The sequence below is a fragment of the Lissotriton helveticus genome, chromosome 10 (genome assembly GCF_964261635.1).
Source record: "Lissotriton helveticus chromosome 10, aLisHel1.1, whole genome shotgun sequence".
In the NCBI taxonomy this organism is placed as follows: domain Eukaryota; kingdom Metazoa; phylum Chordata; class Amphibia; order Caudata; family Salamandridae; genus Lissotriton; species Lissotriton helveticus.
Window position 1 is genome coordinate 230,565,243 of NC_136071.1, and position 23,282 is coordinate 230,588,524.

Genomic DNA, 23,282 nt, shown 5'->3' on the forward strand with positions numbered 1-23,282 from the left:
TGTATTGTAGGTAGGCAGGGCTTTAGAGGAAGGTGACTGCACGTGGCACCCCGGTGCTCACTGTGCATAGGCTGGCTGGAACCAGTTCCAGGGTCACTCCAGACCCTGTGCTGGGGAAAAGCCCGCCAAGGAAGGACAGGCAGGACCTAGTCGCGTGCCAGCCCCCTTTTCCAAGATAAAGGTAGAGACTGGCCCCCTTCCAAATCAGATCATCTTTGAATCCTGAAACTACTTTCCACGAAAGGAACTCAAGACTTCTTCCTAAGATTTCTCCCTTGTGACTAAGGAGTAGTCACCCTGCATCCGCAGGCGCCATCTTAAGGACACTGCGGTCTGCTGCAAGTCTCTCCTCCGGATCAAGACTGCCCAGCTCGACAAGAACCGGCTTCCCTGGCACCTCTGACCTCTACCTACATCATCAGTCACGCTGAGATTCGTGGGTGTGACGAGACCTCGAGGGACCGGCCATCTTCAAGACTGCACGACTTCTGCACAGCAAGCCCGCCGAGTAATCTCCTGGTGAGTGCTTTGGGGTCCGAGAAGCCCCGACCCTGAGCAGCTCCAGCACCGAAGTGCAGCCTCCCAGCATCTCCACGATCTGCGTGGGGCCCTTCTGCTTTTTGCTGCTCACCGCGTTGTTTGGCTACTAGCCCGCTGGCTTGTGGCCTTCTGAACGACGCCCGACGACATCACTGCTGCTAGTCTGGTTGCTCCAGACTGGCCCTTGCTTCCCTCCATCGGAGAAGTACCCTGGACCCTCCTGGTCCGGCTAAGACGCCATTTTAGGTCCACCGCGTGGGCCTTGCATTTGCCAAGACTTGTTGCCCAATCCTGGGTCCAGCGACGTCGACAGCAAGAACCTTCGTGGGACAGCTCGCACCTCCATCCTGGTCGCCGACAACGCCTCCTGGTCCGAGAGACTGCAGAGCCCAGCAGCGCCCACTCACCTGACTGCGGTGACTTCGCCCGGTGCCATCCTGGTGCCCACTTAATCACTGGCTAGTGATTCAAGAACTTGGTCCCCTCTGCTTTCAGGTTTTCTTCTTCCTTGATCCAGGCTTGGATCCATCGAACTTTTCTTCACTGGTCGCCTGCCAGCAACTTCTTCCTTCCAGGCTCCTGGTCCGGCAACGAGATCCCCGACGTCTTTTCAGACCTATGCAGCTGCAGCCCCTGGGCTAGGTAACTTCGGCACTTCGGTGTCCCAGCATAGCCTCACTATTCTAGGGTCAGGATCCACTGTCGTTTTCTTCCTACCAGGTCGGGTTCGCCCGTGAACACTAACTTTGCCTTTACTAGCTTCCATAGACTTTGTCCCGCATCCCGCGTGAGAGTGCACACTCTGCACCCGAGTCCCCTAGGTCTCCTAGAAGTAATCTAACGATTCTATAGTCAAGTCCTAGCGAGTCCAAAGCCTATTAGTACTGTACTTACCTGCTAGTAATTTCGCATTCCACTTTTAAAGTATATGGTTTTTCGTGCCCCTCGGGCATTTGTGTATAACGTGCTAACTTAAGTATTTTCGTAAGAGTACAGGGTTGTTGTGATTCTAATAAATACACTGTTTATTTTCATAACACTTGTGTGGTGTCCTTTCACTGGGTGTTCAAGGGGTAATGTGATGGTAAAACAGCTGGCTTAACACGCCCTCTAGAGTCTTAGCCTTAGACTGCTCGTATCCATGCTACTAGGATAGCTGGTCTATAAGGTTGACTTACAACCAATCATCAATAAGGGTTGTTTGGACTGATATATAGTGATCACTAGAATAGTGAACACTGCACATCAGGCCAACTTCTCACATTGGTGAGCAGCGGTTGGGATTTGAGCTTGCTGTTGTTTTACCACACATGCCCTAAGAATATCTTGTGAAAGATCACATAAGTACTAAAGGTACATATAACTTAGCTTAGAATACTCTGAGTTCTACTGAACCAGCTGTTGTAGCTCCTAGGGCTTAGCACACCCTAAACTACAACTCTAGCAAGGGATCAGTAGGCAAACATATAGTGTAGGTAAGTGCACCACTTACACCTCACTAGAAAAGCATGTCTACCCAGGGAGATTCTACTGAGACTCCCCTGGTCAGTGTTGACCCTCCACAGGTCACTTCGAGATATGCAGCTCTCAGTTTCCAGGAGATGAGACAGATCTGTGTCTCCAGAAAACTGAAGCAGGGGTCTAACCCCACCATTCCCTTTCTGATAGGTCTCTTAGAGACATATGATGCCAGAAAGCTTTCTCAGTTACATGAGAACATGCCAGCCTTAGAGGGAACCTCTGGGGATCCAGATCTCCCCAACATTGCTACTGCAGTTGAGGAGGAGGATCAAGAGGAACTCTCTGGGGATGAGGTAGACAAAGGTCTTGAGGTAGTCAGAAGGCTAACCAGGGCCAACTTAGACTTACTTGGGCTAGGATCTGGGGGACCCCCAGTACTAACCCGAAGTGGGCCTAACCTTGGAGTTAGGAGAGATAGATCTCTTTCTAGTGACTCCAATAGATCTCTGCACTCTAATGCCTCTTCTCAGGGGAGAAGGAATCCTCCACAGAGGAGATTTACTTCCCCTCAGAGAAGGGAGCATGAAGCTAGGATGAGACAAGCTGAACTGAGGATTGAAAGGGAAGAAATTGCCCTGGCCAAAGAGAAGCTTGCCCTGGCAAGAGAGCAGCAGATGAGTGGGCTAGCTCCCACTGGTGGCAGCAATCTCCCAAGAGATAGAGAGAAGGGTTTAGATACTAAACACCTGACTAAAATAGTGCCCCCCTTTAAGCAAGGGGATGATATCCAGAAATGGATGGCTGCTCTGGAGAGGGCCTGCACTGTGCAGTGCATTCCCCAGAGTCAGTGGGCAGCTATACTGTGGCTCTCCTTTGATGGCAAAGGTAGAGATAAGCTCCTCACTACTAGAGTTGAGGATGCTAACAATTACCAGGTGCTGAAAAATGCACTGGTTGATGGGTTTGGCTTAACCACTGAGCAGTACAGGTTGCTGTTCAGAGACACCCAGAAAACTCAGTCTCAGGACTGGTCTGACTTTGTTGATTGTGCCACTAAGGCTTTGGAAGGCTGGCTACTGGGTAGTAAGGTTACTGATTTCAAGGGATTGTATAATCTAATTATGAGAGAGCAAGTCTTAAATAATTGTCAGAACCAGTTATTACACCAGCACCTGGTAGACTCTGATCTGACCTCTCCACAAGAATTGGGTAAGAGGGCAGACAAATGGGTCAGAACCAGGATTAGGCCCAAGAACCAAGGTGGTGACCAGAAAAAGGAATCAACCAAGCCTCAAGAGAAGGGTGGGAATAAATCTCCAGATCAAACCACATCAGGGCCCCAAAAATCCTCTGAGGGGGGTGGGTCCCAGAATCCTTCAAACAACCAGAAGAAACCTTATTGTTATCCCTGTAAACAGGTGGGTCATTTCAAAACTGACAGCAGTTGCCCAAAGAATAACAATAAGGAAAACATACCCCCAAGTAACATTCCCAAACCTCCTGTTACTACTAGTAGTAATCCCCCAGGTGGTGGGAGTGCCCCCAAGAATTTGGGTGCATTTACTTTGGGAGTTCCTGGGGACTCTGGCCTAACCAGGTCCCCTGACTTAGATACTCTTGTCTGTGAGACTGGCATGGGGTTTGCCAACTTCACAACTTGTCCCAACACTTTGGGCAAGTACAGACAGGAGCCCCTCATCAATGGAATGAAAGTTGAGGCCTATAGAGATACAGGGGCTAGCATCACCATGGTGACTGAGAGTCTAGTCCCCTCAAGGCAACTTTTACCTGGTGCCACATACCAGGTGGTAAACATTGATGGAGTGAAGAAAACTCATCCCATGGCAGTAGTAAATCTCAGCTGGGGAAGTGTCACTGGCCCCAAGAGAGTGGCAGTGTCAACCAACTTGCCTGTAGATTGCCTACTGGGGAATGATTTAGAGACCTCAGCCTGGGCTGAGGTAGAGCAAGAAACCCATTCTAGAATGGTAAACCCCCATGGTAAGGTTAGTGGGGCAGTGTTAGTCACAGCCCCAGTCCAAGATGTCCTCCCTGAACAGGTCAGGAGGGTTGTGCCAGTCACAACCCAATCTCAGACAACTTCCTTCCCAGAACAGGTTGTCAAGGCTGTCATGGTAACAGCCCACACCCAAACTGAGCCCCCTCCTGAAAAGGTTGGGAGAGTTGTGATGGCCACAGCTCAAACTCAGACAGCTGATAGTGTTGTGAAGCCTGAAACTATGGATCACTCCACTCAGACAGAGAGCATTGAGGAGGAAGAGAAATCTCCCTCCCACCAGACTTTAGGAAAAGATCAGCCTCCCCAGGGAACTGATCTGACCCCTTGTGAAGAAACTGCCACAGAGGTAGTCAGGCCTAGCCTGGCAGAACCCCTGATGTCAGTGGATCCTTCCAAGATGGGACCCAGTCTGGAGCAGGTAACTTGCCCCTCTCTACCCTGCCTCAGTCAGCCCAGGGCTGTAGAGGTCAGGGAGGCCAGTGTTGGACCCCAAAGGGCCCCCTGTCCAAAAGAATTCCCCAATCAGCAGATTAAGGGCACTGAAGCTAGTAATCCTAGCCAAGTGAAAATAACACATACTCCTGAGGGATCCCCCTTAAAATTAGTTAGGGACCTCCCACAGATGGACACTGTTGGGCACAGCCAAACTTGGGACCTGAGGGCCCCAAACCTGACCTGTCCCTCCAGTAAGCCAAACAGAGGGACCCAACCTCCAGCTGTAGGTAGCCAGAGGTTGACCCTGAGAGCCCAAAACAACTCAGTCTTGGAAAGAAAGGCCTCTATGGTGGAAAGTGATTGGAGGAAGCTGAGCCCAAAATTAGTGGAGCCTCACTTCAGTACTACATTTCAGCACCAGCCTTTTACTTTGCCAAAACACACCACAGGTAGAGATTCCCTATGGTGGAGACCCTCAGACACCCTAAGGGTGAGGGATTGCTTAGTGGACCATGAGATAGGGGGTAACCATGCCAGTGCTGGTCCTTCCTTATATGGCCACTCAGGCAATATAGGCTTACCTGGCAAGGCTAGCCTTATCTCCTTTCGTTTGGGGGGGGGTTATGTAGGAAGGTAGATCCCTGACTATGGTTGGCCCCAACTTTTTGCCTGGTGTTTTGCTGGTTTTCTGACTTAGTTGACCTGGGACCCTGCTATTCAGGGCCCCAGGCCTACTGCTCTCTCTGTAAAATGGATTCCATGTACCTTAGGTACATATCTAAATTGGATACTGAGTCACCTTACCAGTCCCTGTACAGTGTACCTTAGGTACCCAGGGCATAGGTGTACCCAGGGCCTACCAGGGGCTGCAGCATGTATTATGCCACCCCTGGCTGGCCATCCAAATCTGACACAACTGGCTGCTTGACAGCTGGGGCAAGGTGGTGTAATCACCCTTTGCTTTAGATATAGTATACCTATATCTAACCCTAAAATGGACACACAGATCTCCTATCAGTCACTCCTATGGCAGGCCTTAACAATCCTGAAGGCAGAGTGCTTGGAATCGTGTGAGATGGTGCTCTGGCATGAGCTGAGCCTGTCTGCGGCTTTCGGGATCCATCCCTTAGCCGTTTCCATGATATCGCATACCATATACTCTTAAGTGCATTATAATCCTCGCGGTTATGTGCCAACTCTGGTATCGCTTTATCAAAACATGTCGAGTAAGGTGTCATACGAATTGGAATACTAACCCCTCGCCAATTCTGGCGACGGGGTTAGCATTCCACCCTTCTAGAGGGACACGACATGTATGTAACCCCTAACCCCGGTTAAAGTCAGACAGAGCCTTAGCATCCACAAAATGGATGCTGCCACCGAGACACAAGTCTGCCCTCCTGCTGCTGGGAGTCCTCCCAGAGCAGGAGATAAGGACAAAGGGTTTCCTGCCAGGGGCGGTGCCAGCACCGTCCCAGACAGGGTTTTGTGTATTGTAGGTAGGCAGGGCTTTAGAGGAAGGTGACTGCACGTGGCACCCCGGTGCTCACTGTGCATAGGCTGGCTGGAACCAGTTCCAGGGTCACTCCAGACCCTGTGCTGGGGAAAAGCCCGCCAAGGAAGTGGGTGTAACCACCCCCCTCCTGGTCCCACCCATAGGGCAGGACCTAGTCGCGTGCCAGCCCCCTTTTCCAAGATAAAGGTAGAGACTGGCCCCCTTCCAAATCAGATCATCTTTGAATCCTGAAACTACTTTCCACGAAAGGAACTCAAGACTTCTTCCTAAGATTTCTCCCTTGTGACTAAGGAGTAGTCACCCTGCATCCGCAGGCACCATCTTAAGGACACTGCGGTCTGCTGCAAGTCTCTCCTCCGGATCAAGACTGCCCAGCTCGACGAGAACCGGCTTCCCTGGCACCTCTGACCTCTACCTACATCATCAGTCACGCTGAGATTCGTGGGTGTGACGAGACCTCGAGGGACCGGCCATCTTCAAGACTGCACGACTTCTGCACAGCAAGCCCGCCGAGTAATCTCCTGGTGAGTGCTTTGGGGTCCGAGAAGCCCCGACCCTGAGCAGCTCCAGCACCGAAGTGCAGCCTCCCAGCATCTCCACGATCTGCGTGGGGCCCTTCTGCTTTTTGCTGCTCACCGCGTTGTTTGGCTACTAGCCCGCTGGCTTGTGGCCTTCTGAACGACGCCCGACGACATCACTGCTGCTAGTCTGGTTGCTCCAGACTGGCCCTTGCTTCCCTCCATCGGAGAAGTACCCTGGACCCTCCTGGTCCGGCTAAGACGCCATTTTAGGTCCACCGCGTGGGCCTTGCATTTGCCAAGACTTGTTGCCCAATCCTGGGTCCAGCGACGTCGACAGCAAGAACCTTCGTGGGACAGCTCGCACCTCCATCCTGGTCGCCGACAACGCCTCCTGGTCCGAGAGACTGCAGAGCCCAGCAGCGCCCACTCACCTGACTGCGGTGACTTCGCCCGGTGCCATCCTGGTGCCCACTTAATCACTGGCTAGTGATTCAAGAACTTGGTCCCCTCTGCTTTCAGGTTTTCTTCTTCCTTGATCCAGGCTTGGATCCATCGAACTTTTCTTCACTGGTAGCCTGCCAGCAACTTCTTCCTTCCAGGCTCCTGGTCCGGCAACGAGATCCCCGACGTCTTTTCAGACCTATGCAGCTGCAGCCCCTGGGCTAGGTAACTTCGGCACTTCGGTGTCCCAGCATAGCCTCACTATTCTAGGGTCAGGATCCACTGTCGTTTTCTTCCTACCAGGTCGGGTTCGCCCGTGAACACTAACTTTGCCTTTACTAGCTTCCATAGACTTTGTCCCGCATCCCGCGTGAGAGTGCACACTCTGCACCCGAGTCCCCTAGGTCTCCTAGAAGTAATCTAACGATTCTATAGTCAAGTCCTAGCGAGTCCAAAGCCTATTAGTACTGTACTTACCTGCTAGTAATTTCGCATTCCACTTTTAAAGTATATGGTTTTTCGTGCCCCTCGGGCATTTGTGTATAACGTGCTAACTTAAGTATTTTCGTAAGAGTACAGGGTTGTTGTGATTCTAATAAATACACTGTTTATTTTCATAACACTTGTGTGGTGTCCTTTTACTGGGTGTTCAAGGGGTAATGTGATGGTAAAACAGCTGGCTTAACACGCCCTCTAGAGTCTTAGCCTTAGACTGCTCGTATCCATGCTACTAGGATAGCTGGTCTATAAGGTTGACTTACAACCAATCATCAATAAGGGTTGTTTGGACTGATATATAGTGATCACTAGAATAGTGAACACTGCACATCAGGCCAACTTCTCACAAACCCCAACTGTCTGAAGGTCCTGAAAAGGTCTTTACTAAAAACACTCCTGCTCCTTCTAAAAAGAAGTGGGAAAACACTAAACAAACTTCTAAAGAGAAGCAATCTCATTCCAGAGGTAGGTCTCCTCAAAAGGAGCCCTCTGAAAGGAGGTATAACCTCAGCAATAGGTATAATTTGAGAAAACCTGATAGATATCAAGAAACTGATACACGTTCCTCTCGTACCTTTCAGACTTCATCACAGAAATCCGAAAGAAGGACGGTCAGAACACAAGGAAAAACGCGTGAAGTCCAAAGACAACCAACATGTTCAGAAAAACAAGAAAACTCAATTCACCAAACAGAAGGTAGCAGGATCTTGAGGACAAAACTCAAGAACGGGGAATGGGCTCAGACAATGTTGGACAGCGCAGCAGAAGTCACCATAGCTCGCAAGAACTTAAAGGATCATCTGGAGACAGTGGACTTGAATGAATTTATTAAAGTTGAAACTGCAGATACCTGGGTTAGTTCTCCACATAAGTTATATGAAGTAACACTCCGGATGGAGGGAGACGTACCAAAAAAAGTGAGAGCACTCTTTTGGGAGCGACTCTCTAAGGGTTATGACATTCTTCTAGCTGAACAAGACTGGCCACCTGAATTTGTTAGGGAGTGGCCACATGGCGAAGAAATCATTGTGCCATCCTTCTCCAACCACATTCCAATTAATTTGAAAATATAACTATGCCAGGAAATGGGCAGTAGCCCAGGCTCCTGCATTATACAAAAATCATGTCGGAAGGGATGAGGATTCTCCTCACCATAAGACCCAGTTAAAAAATCAACCAACTGCATAAAGGCAGTATCCAGTTAAGCAAGAAGCTAAAAAAACAGGTCAGGGAGATCTTAGATCAACTTGAGTACCAGGGGGTGATTGAAACATGCACCTAGTCAATGAACAATCGTTTGTTTCCAGTCTCCAAACCAGACAATACATATCGTCTAGTATTGGATTACAGAAATCTAAACTCTTATTGCAAAACTTTTGCAGTACAAAATGCACACAGTGCAGCATTAATAAATAACATTGTGCGTAAAAAATATAAAACCACATTAGATATTTCTAACGGCTTCTTCTGTCAAAACATTGCACCAGAAAGTAGGTATTTGACCGCTTTCTCAATTATGGGGACACAGCGTCACTTCTGTCGTCTCCCACAGGGATTCAAGAATAGTCCTGGGTTATTCTCAGCGAGGGTAACAGAGTTACTACAAACTTATGATGATGAAGCATTGTTATATGTCGATGACATCTATCTGACAGCTGATGACTTGGATAGGCACTTGAACAGGGTGAATACAATTATATTAGAATTCGCCTCTGAAGGGTACAAATTCGATTTTAAGAAATCAAGAATTGCCCATCTCAACTTCCTTTTTCTAGGATATGAACTATCAAGTGAAGGCAAAAGCCTGGCAGCAAACTTTCTAGAGAAATGTGCGCTGCTCCAACCTCCAAAAACGCTGAAAATCTTAATCGATACTAGGTTTCCTGAATTTCGGAAGAACTTACAATCTAAATTACGCAGAAAGGGTTAAACCTCTCTAGGAATTAATCAAACCTGATTTCAAAACAGTTAATTGGACACAAAAACACACAAAATTTTTGCGTTCACTGCAAACAGACATGTTAGCAACTAAACATTTGCAAACACGCGTAAACGTACGCAACTTAGTGATCCAAATCATTCCAGGACAATGCGGATTCACGTACTTAACTTTTAACGAAGGTGAAAAAGTACCAATAGCTTACAAATCACACTTGTACACACAAGCAGAAATGAAATTGACTTCAACAGAAAAAATCCTGACAGCGGTTCAAACTGCAGTAGCAAAAGAGAGCCCTGACATAGGGTAAGCGCATTATGGTTGTTAAACCTGTTCCTGCCTTAGAGGCAGTGACAAAAGTGAGCATTCCGAATGCTAAAGCTTTACATCCGAGATGGATACAATGGGTTAATTCTCTTGCTGCAACAGACGTTGAATACGTTTTTGACCCATATTTGAAGACACAAGCATTTCTACAATACAAACAAGAATGTCCTCTGCCTACTGAAATTCTGCCTCTAGAGCAGTATGAATGTATAATTTATACTGACGGATCAGCCCAACCCGCTACGGAGGGCAAACAAGCCTATAGTGCGGCGTGCGCCATCCTTAAAGGTTGCTGGCGCGATGGCAAATGTCGAACAATGGTCACTAAAACTCAATCCTTAGGAGATTTTACACTACAAGCATTCGATGGCACTTGAGAATACGGACTGCAAATTCCCCACACTGAGTGTGCGATTCGTATTATAAAATGCTTTGGGAACCAGAAGTTCTGTTTTGACAAGGACTACAAAACACTCACGTGATACATAGGCAGAGTCATCAACGTGATGGCATTCACGTTGCACGGAATTCATTGGCTGATTAAGCCGCAAAGGCAGCTGTGCAAACGGCTTCCGTAGCTGCAAAAACTAATATAGACGGCAAAATAATGCTAGCTGTCAATGCTTCAAGCAAAGACCGTGGAAAAACGTTACCGAAAGGGTTTCCACTCAAATACTCGTACATAACTGATGCGAACAATGTTCCGTTTGCTCGCTTCCCTGGAGTGGGGGATAGAGTAATTCCAAACATGGAACATAGATTAGGACTCATCTTAGCAGCACATGAAGGGCTCACTTCTGCACATGCAGGTGTTTCCGCCACAGTGTCATTATTAAACAGACATACTGGTGGCCGCGCATGAGGAAACAAACCAGAAACTATGTTTTGGAATGCAAAATATGCCAAAAGATGAAAGTCTCTACTGTGAAACGTCCTGCGCAGACGCCCCTGTTAATTTCAGACAAACCATTAGCTTGCGTTTACCTGGATCACTGCAGCCCCTTACAGAGGGATGGCAACTATAAATATATCATGGTCGCAGTGGATTCGTGCTCAAGATTCGTTTGGCTGTGGCCTCAGCGCTCGGCTGACGCTCGAACTGTTATAAAAGATTTGCGAGTCTTTATCGGCACGTACGCAGTCTGCACGCTACATTCTGACCAGGGTCCTGCGTTTAGCTCTCGAGTATACAAGGAGGCCATGGTCAAATTGGGCATTGCATTGCGGTAATCTAGTCCATTCCATCCCGAGGGAAATTCGGTTGTGGAGAGAAAAAAACGGGACATAAAGCAATCTATAACAGCAAGGTTTTTAGGCTCGGGTGACGGGTGGGTCAAACATCTAATAAGTGTCCAATGTAGTCTTACCAATCTGTTGAGAAGTTCTCTAGGGGAAATCACTCCGTTTGAAGTCCTTTTTGGGACCAGAATGTTAGTAGCGGACCTCGATTGTCAGACTTCAGTGGTAGACCAAAAACCATTTAAAATCAAAGAACGTTTGGCTGTTTTACAGGACTCAAATGAAATAAGAACAAAACAAAGTAATGTGTTCCTGAAACCAACCACCACTGAAGAAAAACCAACAGTCCTAGCAAGGCCTGTCTGGATTCCTAAACCTGGGGATCTAGTCAGAGAGAAGATCGCGGACAAGAAGGAATTTAGGCCTACTTACAGACAACCAATACCTGTCCTAGCAATCCACGGATCAAGAACAGTATTACTGCCGCCCCTTGCTGGAAAAAAGGAGAACAGGTTTGTGTCAATCGACCTGGTCAAACCACATCATGTGGCCGATCAAAAGCAGTAGGCCAAGTGGACTCCGCCAATGTAGCAGACGTCCTAATCTACCTACTATCCAAGACGTTCAAACTGACAGACTCATCACCTTTGAGGATTCTGCAGTACGAAATGAAGGACTAAGCAACAAAGCTATGGAACTTGTATCTCCTGAAAACCAAATAACAGTTCGTCAAGAAGCACAAATTACTACTTGTGTAATGATATATCTGTAAGAGACATTAGTTAGTGATAGATTCCTTACCTTAGAATATCCCCAGGCGTCAGACTGGATCCGGATTTTTTTTTGCGTAGCAGTACCATGCGCGTCGGTAGGCGTCGTCCACGGCTCCGCATCCGTCGTCGGCGCCGTGATGACAACGCCGGAGTACTTAGACGCCGCCTCCGCATGCTGACGTCAGTTCTTATACACAGCTTTTCCGCGCCAGATACGCAGAGCCATGATAGAACCAACACTGGTGCCACGAAACTAGGGCCCTGAAAGGGGATGACCTTAACCCTACATATCTGTTCGCAGAACGGGGAGGATGGGTGAGTCGGTAAGGAATCTATCACTAACTAATGTCTCTTACAGATATATTGTTACACAAGTAGTAACTTGTGCATCTGAAAGAGACACGTTAGTGATAGATTCCTTACCTTAGAATAGATACCCCAGCAATACCAACCCCGGTGGTGGGTCTGCGAACCAATAATCACACCAGAAAGTCCTGGAGGACAGAACAGCCAAAGAAGCCATCCCTCCGGACTTGGCTGTCCAGGCAGTAGTGTCTCGCAAACGTGTGCAGCGAGGCCCACGTAGCTGCCTGACAAATGTCCTGCAAGGGCACACCTCAGCCCAGGGCCGTTGTAGTCGCCGTGGCCCGAGTGAAATGAGCGAGCCCTCAGCCCAACAGGAGGTTCCTTCTTAGCCAAGGAGTAACACGCCTGGATGCACAAGATGATCCACCGAGAGATGGTCCGCTTGTGCACCGCCCGTCCCTTCTTAGCGCCCACGTAACCAACAAAGAGTTGGTCATCCACCCGGAACTGGCTTGTGCGATCCAAATAGTAAGAGAGCGCATGTTTTGGGTCCAGACGGTGGAGCCTCTCTTCCTCTTTCGAAGGTGATGGACTGCCCGATGTTGAAGACCGTGACAACATTGGGCAGGAAAGAGGGTCTTGTCCGCAACACAACCTTGTCCGGATGGACAGAGAGGAAAGGAGGTGTGGAAGAAAGAGCTTGGAGCTCACTCACTCTCCTGGCAAAGGTGATGGCAACCTGGAAAGCAGTCTTCAAAGTAAGAAAACTGAGAGGACAGTTATGGAACGGCTCAACGGGAGCATACATTAGATAAGTAAGCACAAGGATCAAGTCCCACTGGGGCATCACGAAAGGAACAGGAGGAAACATGTGTGTGATGCCCTTCAAAAACCTATTTACAATTGGGGACTTGAACAAGGATGGCTGATCAGGTAGCCTTAGGAAAGGCGGAAAGGGCAGAGAGGTAGCCCTTTATAGTGCCCACAGCAGAGCCCTGCTGGGCAAGAGAAAGAAGGAAGAGGGGAACCTCAGAAAGGGGTGCAGAGAATGGATCCACAGCCTTTGCTGTGCACCACACCACAAATCTGTTCCACCTGTAGGCGTATACCAACTTTGTGGAGGGACGCCTGGCTGCCAGAATGACATCACAGACTTCAGGAGGCAAGTCAAATGGCCTCAACTGTCGCCGCTCAATCTCCAAGCTTGTAGGTGGAGACTGGACAGGTTCGGGTAGAGGACCGTCCCCTGCTGCTGCGACAGAAGGTCCTCCTGAAGAGGCAGACGAATCGGGGGATCGACAGACATGCTGAGTAGCTCTGGATACAAATATCTCCGTGCCCAGTCCGGAGCCACAAGGATAACCTGGGCCCGGTCGCGCCTGATCTTCTTCTTTTTTTTTTTTTTTTTTTTAAAGTTTAAACATATTCTTTATTGCACATCCAATCATACACAGCTCCGTGTGCCCACAACCCGGAGGCCGGCAGCAGTTCAATGCACCATATTTCCGTGAATTCGCAGCACTTACACAGCCTTTCTGCCAGCATCCCTGGGGCCTGGCGGCAATAAGGAACATCGTGCACATCATGACCCCCCTAACCTGCAGACGGGGTATTGATATCCAGATTGCATGTAATAGTGCCCGACATAATCACGTGGCTGCTAGCAGGCTAGCATCGCCTAACACTCCGTGCCGTGGATCAAGTGTGTTGCATGTCTAAAGAACCTAATTAACTCGTACCCCTCAATTCCTCCCACCCAACCCCAACTAACCCAAACTGCCTCTGTGTGTACCAGCTTAACCTCTCAAGTCTGCACCTAGATGTCTACCTAAGGAAGATGTAGACCGCCCCCCGCCCATCCCATCCATCTACGCGTGTCCCCCCTGACCAGTGAAACTGTTCCCTGACTGCCGCATCGTTCCTCCCCACCTTATGTGTGCCCCTACAGATCCCTTCCCACTCCTCCCTCCCCATACCAGACCACCCTTGTACCTCAGGCCTGTGCCCTGTCTCGCGTGTTGTCAGAGCACCTATTCTATCCCTTCAGTAGACACAGCCTCCCCCTCCAGTGGGTCCTCTGTCTCCTCCCCCTCCCCGTCCAATTCGCGCTCTGTTTCTTTGCTATTCCTAACCATGAGGTAGGTCCGATAGAGCCCCCAAAAGTTCTTGGGTCTAGCCTTCGGGGGTAACAGTTCGCCATATGTCTCCGACTGTGTGCAGCAGTGCAAGAGGTTTGCTTCCCATCTTTTCTTTGTAGGCAACGGACCCCGCATCCAGCATAGAGCCACCACCCTCTTAGCAATCAGCAGTGCCATATCCACCAACCGCCTCAGGGCCACAGGCAGCGTTTTGGAGTATCCCAGGAGCGCAAGCGCCGGGCAACGCAGAATTTCAGCATCGAGTATCAGTTTGAGTTCTGCAAAAACCTCAGTCCAGAACTTGGAGACTCCGGGACAAGTCCACGCCATGTGGATAAAGTCCGCCGTCGGGAGCCAACAACGCACGCACTCCGCAGTTGGGCGCAACCCGTACCTATGCAGCCTCTCCGGAGTATAATAGACACGCTGCAAGTATTTGAAATGAATCAGCCGGTGCCGGCTATTCAAAGATATCTTCCTCGTTCGTTCACAACAATAACGCCACATCTCATCAGTAATCTGCATCTGCAGGTCGAATTGCCAGTCCGTTCTAACCTTAGAGAGTGGTGGGGTCTCGTGGTGATCTCCCAATTTCTTAAGATTGGTGACAAGCTTGCAGGATGCCTGATGTTTAATCACATACGTGAGTTCCGGCACCTCCGGAGGCTCTGCCAGGCCCGGGCCCAACAGTTCCAGCAGCGCGCTGCGCACTCTGTGGAATTGGAAGCTATGCATCAGCGTTTTCCCCGTCTGGGATTGGAGGACTTGGGGCAAGGTTTTCACACAGCCTTTGAGGAAAAGATCCCCCATCGTGTTGATCCCTAGTTCGCGTAGCGCCTTTATTACTCCTTTCTCCGCTAGAGGGGGTAACCATAGTGCCATTCCACGCACATGAGCGGTGAGTACAGTATCGTACCACCCTGTGCTTTCAATATCACGTTCCATGCGTGATTCGTTGCGGTAATTGAGTCCAACCCACCAATTCTGCGGTCAACTTGCTGGCATATCGTCGCCGGGAGAGGGGTAGGATCTGCAAACAAGCGCTCCAGTATCACATGGGGGATGTCTGGACTACCATGTATCCACGTATGTAAGTGCGTTGCCTGCGCTATTCTATGGTAGCGCTCCAGATCCGGCGCACCTAGGCCTCCCATAGCATAGGGTAGGATCAGGGTCTTCCGTTGGACTCTGGGTTGTTTACCTCCCCACGCCAGTCTAACAAGCGTTCGCATAAGCTGGGTGAAGAAGGCCCTAGACAGAACTATCGGGATGTTGTTGAACAGAAATAAAAATCTAGGCAAGACCACCATTTTCATTATTGCTATTCTTCCCATCAGGGACAGAGGGAGCTTGCACCAAACCTCAACATAATCCACCAGTTTGCTATATGCCACCCCATAGTTCTCGCGGACCAGTATCTCCGGATCGGAGTGTAGTCGGATACCGAGATATCTTATGGCATCCGAGGTCCACTGTAATGGATACTCCGAATCGAACGGAAGGGTCACCGGTGTCAACGGGAAGGCAACAGACTTGTTCCAATTGACCCTAAGGCCGGAAAGCGCTCCAAATCTCACCACCTCTCGCAGCACAGCTGCTAGGTTCAACTCTGGTTCTCTGACATAGAGTAGGGTATCTTCTGCATACGTTGATATGCCAATCTTATAGGTGGGAAAATAAATCCCCTCAAACCTGTGGTATTCCCTAATTGCGCATGCCAGGGGCTCCGCCACAAGGGCATATAGTAGGGGGGAGAGCGGACAGCCCTGTCTGGTGCCCCTGCCTATAGGAATCGGGGCGGTAACTTTGTCACCAATTTTAAATCTAGCCAACGGTTTGTAGTATAAAGCACCCACCATCTGCAAGAAGGGCTCCCCATCCCGTATTTCCTCAGCACTCGTATCATGAAAGGCCATTCCACCGAATCGAACGCCTTTTCCATGTCTAGGAAGATGGCCACCGCCTTATTTCCTGGTTTCACATGTTGCATGGTGCCCAAAACCGTGCGGATATTGTACGTCAAATTCCTCTCTGGTACGAATCCAGCCTGTTCCGGTGCCACCAACTCCGGGACAATTATGGCCAGCCGAGTGGCCAGCACCTTCGCGTACAATTTGGCGTCCACATTTATCAGAGACAATGGCCTGTACGAGCCGCATTCGTTAGGGGGCTTCCCCGGTTTGGGAATTGTGATGAGTAAGGCCTCTCTCATTGATTTCGGCATGCTACCTTGTTGGCATATGTCGTCAAACAGAGTCATTAGGTGTGGTAATAGCTCCTCTTTGAAGGCCTTATAAAAGGCCACTGTAAGCCCATCTGCACCCGGGGCGCTGCCAACCCGCATGCCCTCCAACGCCTCTGAGATCTCATCCCCTTGTATCGGCTTCATCAAAAATTCCCTTTGGAAATCAGCTAGGAATGGCATTTTGATATAACTAAGGTAGTCATCTATTTCCTCATCTAGGTGACCGGCTCTCGTCGTGTACAGCTTCGAATAGTAGGCCTGGAATGTTGCAAGTATTTCGTCCTCCTCCGTAACCACTTCACCATTAGGCGCAATCAGCTCCTCAATTACCAACGGAGGTCTGCTGTTACGCATCAGTCTAGCCAGCAGCGAGCCAGGGCGGTCCCTCTCACCATACGTGCGCGCCGTTGCATATTTCCCCATATGTTTGACCTCTCTATCCGCTTCCTCATTGAACTCAATCACTAGCGCCTTGATTCGATCTGCAATGTCACTATTCGCTGAGTGCCGCTGTTGTCCCTCAAACTCCGATAGTTGAGACTCAAGATGTTTCAGCCGTTGCCTAATGGATTTAAGCACCCCAGAGTGTTTTGTCATCGCCATACCCCTGATGTAGACCTTAAATGCCTCCCAAACAGTCTGAAAGTCATCCACAGATCCCACATTAGACTTAAAATAAGTGTCTATATCCTCTGCAAGTTCCCCTCTAAAGACCTCTTCTAATAGCGCGTGGGGGGGGAACCTCCAAGTGAATGGGGGAATCCTCGTACTAGGGGCGCTTAGTAGCAACATCAAGGGTGAGTGGTCCGACAGTGTACGGGGCAGTATTACGCAGCCCTTCACCAAGGATAGCAGAGAGTGAGAAGCAAACCAGTAGTCAATCCTCGTGTGCGTGTCATAATAGGCCGAGTAATGGGTGTATCCTCCCTTCCCAGGGTGCCTGTATCTCCAAATATCTGCCATATCTAGCTTGACCAGTTCTGACTTCATGAGGACCGCAGCAGCCACCGGGTTACGGGGCGCCCCAGCTGACTATCTAGCTCCGGATTCAGGACAAAGTTGAAATCGCCACCCCAGAGCAATCTAGAACCAACATATGATCTACACTTACTGGCTAGCGTCGAGTAGAACTCAGGGGAATCATAGTTGGGCCCATATACGTTTACAATCAGTAGGTCATGCCCTTTGCCTGTACAGCGTGCCAGAAGGTACCGTCCCTCCGGGTCAGCCGCTACCAGTGCTAGTTTTAACTTGGATTTAGGATTGACCCATGTGACCACCCCCGCGAATGCGTGGTGAAGCCTGCGGCAACGCTGTGTCCCCCAAAACCCCTTGCTGATAACATCCTACTTGTGAGTGGGAGATGCGTCTCCTGCAAGAGTGCGATATCTATACAGTGCCTGTGCAGGTAGCTCAGCACCTTCCTCAATTTGCGAAAATCGTTCAGCCCTCTTACATTCCAGATAAGGGCCCTAAGCATGTCGCTACTATTATCCGTCTGCAAATCCCCTGCACCATCGCAGAACTGCGATCTGCTGGCCTATCAGCCATCACCCCCCCATCCACTTATTGGAACCAAGCAAGGCGTTACTGTCACAGGACGAGGGCGTGGAGACAGCAATGTGCAGCAGTGTATCTGTGATGAGGGACTACTCCCTGGTGGCAGTGGTAACAGGTGTACAAACAGTTTCCTATATAGGTCACACATCTTCAGGTGGCGGTGCGGCTCCACTAGAGGCAAATCATCAGTAACAGCACTAACATTTTGGCATTTAGGTACACTCATTTCAATCCCACTCATACCCAAACTACCCAGAATGGCCACCCCCAACTCAGCCCAAACAATGGAACCCTCCCTCCTCCCACAGCCGACCACCCCCAACCCGGTCAGACAGAACCCTGCACTCCCCCCTTCCTCCCTCTTAAAACCTAAGTCAACAGTTCCCAAACTGGCTCGGACTAGAGCCTGAAAGCCAAAAGCACAGGGGCCAAACAAAAGCGGCCAATAACAAGCCCTCTATGGCAGTTCAACAGACCCTCCCGTGCCTGGCCCCATATCAGTTAACAGCGCAAACCTCGCCCTACCATAGTATTTTGCATGAATATTGAAATTCTCCGTACTCTCATGTCCCATTCCCAAACAGCCAAGTGGGTAACAATTCCAAGCAATTCTACCTCCTGGAAACATAAGGAAAGGCCACACCTCTACAGCACACGCAGTTCAGTATCTCGAACCTTGCCCTGTAAGTTCTCAACTTCCTCAGTGACCCACGCACCCATGGAAGGCAAACCTCTTGCAGTCCTGAGGTAATGACTCATAGTCCAGCACAGCAAGCTTCCGCTTACTCCCCTACATACATGAGTCCTAAACCACGATATTACACGTACAAGGGAAATAGGGTAAATAGAAGGATCTCACCCAACAGAAGTCACAGAGTTTGGTATCTACGAACCGTAAATGACGAGTTCAGTAAGTGTACGCATTTTCGCTACGCTCCTCGGAAGGGTTTGTCTTATTTTCTTGTTTTTCCGTCTGAACCCTTGGGTTCCATTTTAGATACGGCATCCATTTTGTTTCTTGCTCTCACATAGCCAGCGAAGTGAAAAATGTACGCTTCGTGACCCTGGGATTCCCAAGCTTTGCGAAAGATGCATATCCCTTTGATGCGTCTTTTATGACAGTGGGATGACACTGCAAAGGCAGATGGCTCCGCTCGAGGGTAATCTCGCCACGGCGGGCTATTGATTCAGCCCTGCATGTGTTAGGCTCAAATCCTTTGATCCTGTGATCATGCTTCCGATATTTCCCCCACACTCTTCCTCTACTGTTGTCTGTCTTCCTTGCACCTGTTCTTGCCTCTTTCCTTCGCCTGTTTACGACTAGAGCAGAATGTGCCTAACCGTGAGATAATGTGCTTTTACAGTTGGGAACCGGCAAATGTAACTGTAATTATGTTCCGGGTTTCCGACACCATGAATGAAGCTTTTTGAAGTTTATTGTGAGAACGGAGTTGTAACCTTTTGTTCGTAATGTCGTGTAATGACCAAGAAGTGTATAAAAGGAGCGATCCACATATGCAATTTGAAGCAGACTCTCAGAACCTACACGTTGTTGTACTTCGAGTGACTTCTGTATCCCTGCAGTAATAAACTCCGATCTTTGACGCCGAAGGAAGTGTCCCGTGTCTCTGTATAATATTTCGTACGCCAGAACAGGTATCCCACGAATGTTTTAGGTGTTGTCCCCTGGCACCGCTGGGCCTTAAATAGCCCAGTCCTTCAGTTGGCGCCCAACGTGGGGCGACATCAACGGTACCGGTCCAAAGTCTGACGATCGTGAGGAACTTCGTGTGAAATCTCCGAGGGAAGGTGCACCCTGCTTCATCGATCCTGTTGTCGAAATAAGTGGTCCGAAGATTTTTCCCGCGAAGATTCCCGCCTCCTGACGGCTGCAACGGACCGATGCTCTGACTGTCGACCTGTTTTGGCGCCTGGCATAGTCCTTTGTATGGCGAGACGATAGACGGTCCTTCCTGGTGACGCCATTGTGCTTTCAGTTAAGTATTTTGTGGGTCGCTCCCAGTGTCCTTGGTTGTTGTTGGTGCTTAGTTGTATGCATGGTTCCATTGCATTTGTGGTCCTTAGTTGTTGGTTCTTAGTTGTTATTTGACAGTTGCAATTGCCAAAAACCGAGGGTTTTGTATTTCACGAAGATTTTGTGCTTCGATGACCCTTGAAGTTTGATACTAGGTTAGTGTGCACGATGCCTGGCCATAGTGGTTTCCTTGGTTTCTTCAAATGTTGCAAAATGGATTCCCGGTTGGAGGACTCGTGTCCGATACCTCCAGTTGGAACTCCGATATATGAGCTCTATAGTCGACATGGTGTGGGCCCTATTATATATAACGAATACTGGATTAGTTATACAAAGACCAATGGTGTGCTCAGTTGGCCACATGGAAGTTTTGAAACTGAGATTTTAGATAATCTTGAAGCGAAATTATTTAAAAAGAAAGCTAGTCCAGCTATGTTCGATTCCTTTCGGTTATGGCGCAAAGAAGCCAGACAGAAAGAAATCAAACAACTTAAGAAAAATAAGAAAGATAGTAGTATCGTTACGATAATGCGAGATGCAGAAAACCATCGTCAAGATACGGCAGATAAAGATAGGGAGATTTCAACTAGACTGCATCACATGTGGTGGGATAATGTTATCCGGTCTTATCGTCAAATCCTGATAAAAAGGATGATGATTCGAAAGAAGATCCTCTATTAGCGTATCTGTTGAAATCACCACCTCCTTATGCACAGGGTGCTACGGCTCCTGTAGTTCCTCCTGTAATTCCTCCTGTTGTTTTAGCGGCTGCTGGTCAGCCTGTTGTGGGTCCTGTTATTGTTCCTTTACCTGCTCCTGTTCCTCCTGCTCCTTTGCCTGTATCTTCTCAGTCTATTGTTCCTGTTCCTACAATCACCTCTAGTGTTGTTGCTCCTGTTCTTCTTTCTTCTTCTCCTTCTGTTCGTAATCGTATCCCTAACTCTATCGCTAACCTCTATTCTCCACTTTCCGGTTCGTTATTTCCACCTGATGTCTCTGAAGCTTCTCAGAGACGTAGTCAGATCCCGGTTGGGAGAGAGAGAGCGACGTTAGAAACTATGGCGCGTAAATGGGTTAGACACCCCGCTAAATATACCTCACGCATAGTGTACGATACATTTTCTCAGTTTAATGAGCCAACACAGAGATTTGTGTTTGAGGAAATGTGCAACACTTTGAGAGAAGAGTGGGACGAAGATGATGATTTAGATGATGTACCGTCTGATATGACTGAACTCCAGAGTCAGTTTTCGAACGGTATGATAGTAGGTGGAGATGTACGACGTGCTTTAGAGCGATTATTGGCCTTCCGGTCCACAGTGCCTTCGCGAGCATTGTTTGATGATGATTCCGATACTCCGAAAGTAGAATCTGGTCAGTATCCTATGAGAGAGGTTCCGCCAGTTTGGATGCCAGGTGATCCGCAAGCTAATCCTGCGGTTCTGCCGTACTTTCAAAGAGTTTGGATACACCTCCCATGGAAGCGATCAGAAGTCTTACAGGTGAAGCAATCTTTGCCTGATCCGTGCAAAAATCCAGCAGGTTATTATAAGGAGTTATCGCAATTGGTGGATGCTTCTATTATGAACCTTGCTGACATCGATATGTTGTTTGGTAATGTCGTACCGCAACCGATTTGGGCGAAGATCCGCCAAGAGAATCATTTAGCTGAGTTAGGCGGTGATTGGGCTGCAATACTTGCGGCTGATGGACGACAAATTGGTGGTGCTAAGCCTGAGCAGTTAATTTCGGATCTGCCCCAAAGAATCATCATGCTCATGAAAACGCTTATGCCAGCGATGAGTGAATTGGGACAAATTATCGGCTTGTAAACAAAAGAAAGACGAGAGTGTTTCGGATTTCTTCACTAGATTCGAGGAAGCATTTATTGATCATAGTGATCAAGATATGAGTACTGAGGGAGGTCAACGATTATTTGTTGATAAATTTGTGTTAAATTTGTTGCCTGAATTATGCAACAAATTAAAAAATTCAGAAAGTGCATGGGCTGTTTCAACCACTGCTCAGATATTAGCGACGGCTCAGTACTACGAAAATAGGGAAAAAGAAGAAAGTGATCGTTCAGAAAAGAAAACGAAGGAGCTTAAAACGAAGGTTTTGTTGCAGCAAGCGTATCCTCTGCGTTCGAATCAAATTGATTCGCAACAGCAGTACCGACCACAGGCACAGTCTTCTAGAATGCAGTCGCGCTTTGACAACTCTGACTATAGATCTACGCTTGGGTACAATCAGTGCGCATATTGTAGGCGAGAGGGCCATATCAAATATGATTGTCCTGCTCTACGTGACCGCCTTAATGGTGTGTCGACCAGAGGGGGTCGTGGTGGTCCCCAGCAGACATCTCGAGGTAGAGGTCGTGGTACCGCTCAAAGTCAGTATGAGCGCCCTTTTACTTCATCGGACGCGAATAATTGTTTTGATCAGCGCAATGTGAAGTCCGATAGATCAGCACAGTATCATGTGGACGATTATTACGTTGAACATGAGATTGTTGCAGACGACCGTTACTAGGACAGCCATCGACAAAGAGAGGGAGTAGTGTCAGTTCCGGTTGATCAGAGGGGGCCTTACGTCGCAGTTGCTACATCTGGCATAGTTGAGCCTTTTCTGTTGGACACTGGTGAAGCAAAAAGTTCCATCATGCATTCAAAACTCCCTGGCGCACCTTTGTCTGGCTTAACGAATGTTTCCATTGGATTCTCTGGCGCCCCTGTTAGCAATCCTGTCTCTAGCCCTTTGCCCCTTACGATTGGTCCTCGTGAGCTAGAAGCCCCATTGATTTTATCTACTGGTTGTGGTGAAAATCTTTTGGGTTTGGATTTGTTAAAACGGTTATATGCGACTTTGTACTGCTCTCCTGCGGGAGTAGAGCTTACGTTAGGTCAAAGAGTAATCTCTCCTATGTATTTATCGATCGACAAGTTTCCCCTGGAATTGAGTTCCCTTCCTGTGTCACTATGGGCCACGGGTCCCAATGATGTGGGACTGTTGGATATTCCACCTTATGTGGTCCACTTGAAATCAAACGTGCGACTACCACGTATACCTCAGTATCGTATCTTTCTTGATGGTGAGCGAGCGCTATTAGCGATCATATATGATCTGATCGAAAAGGATGTCATCGAAGAAACTAGGGGTAATGTGTGTAATAGTCCTGTGTTACCGATTTTGAAACGAACTGATCCATCTAAACCTCCTGTGTATCGTTTCGTGATTGATTTGCGAGAGGTAAATAAAATTGTGGTCCCACAGTTTCCTGTGGTTCCC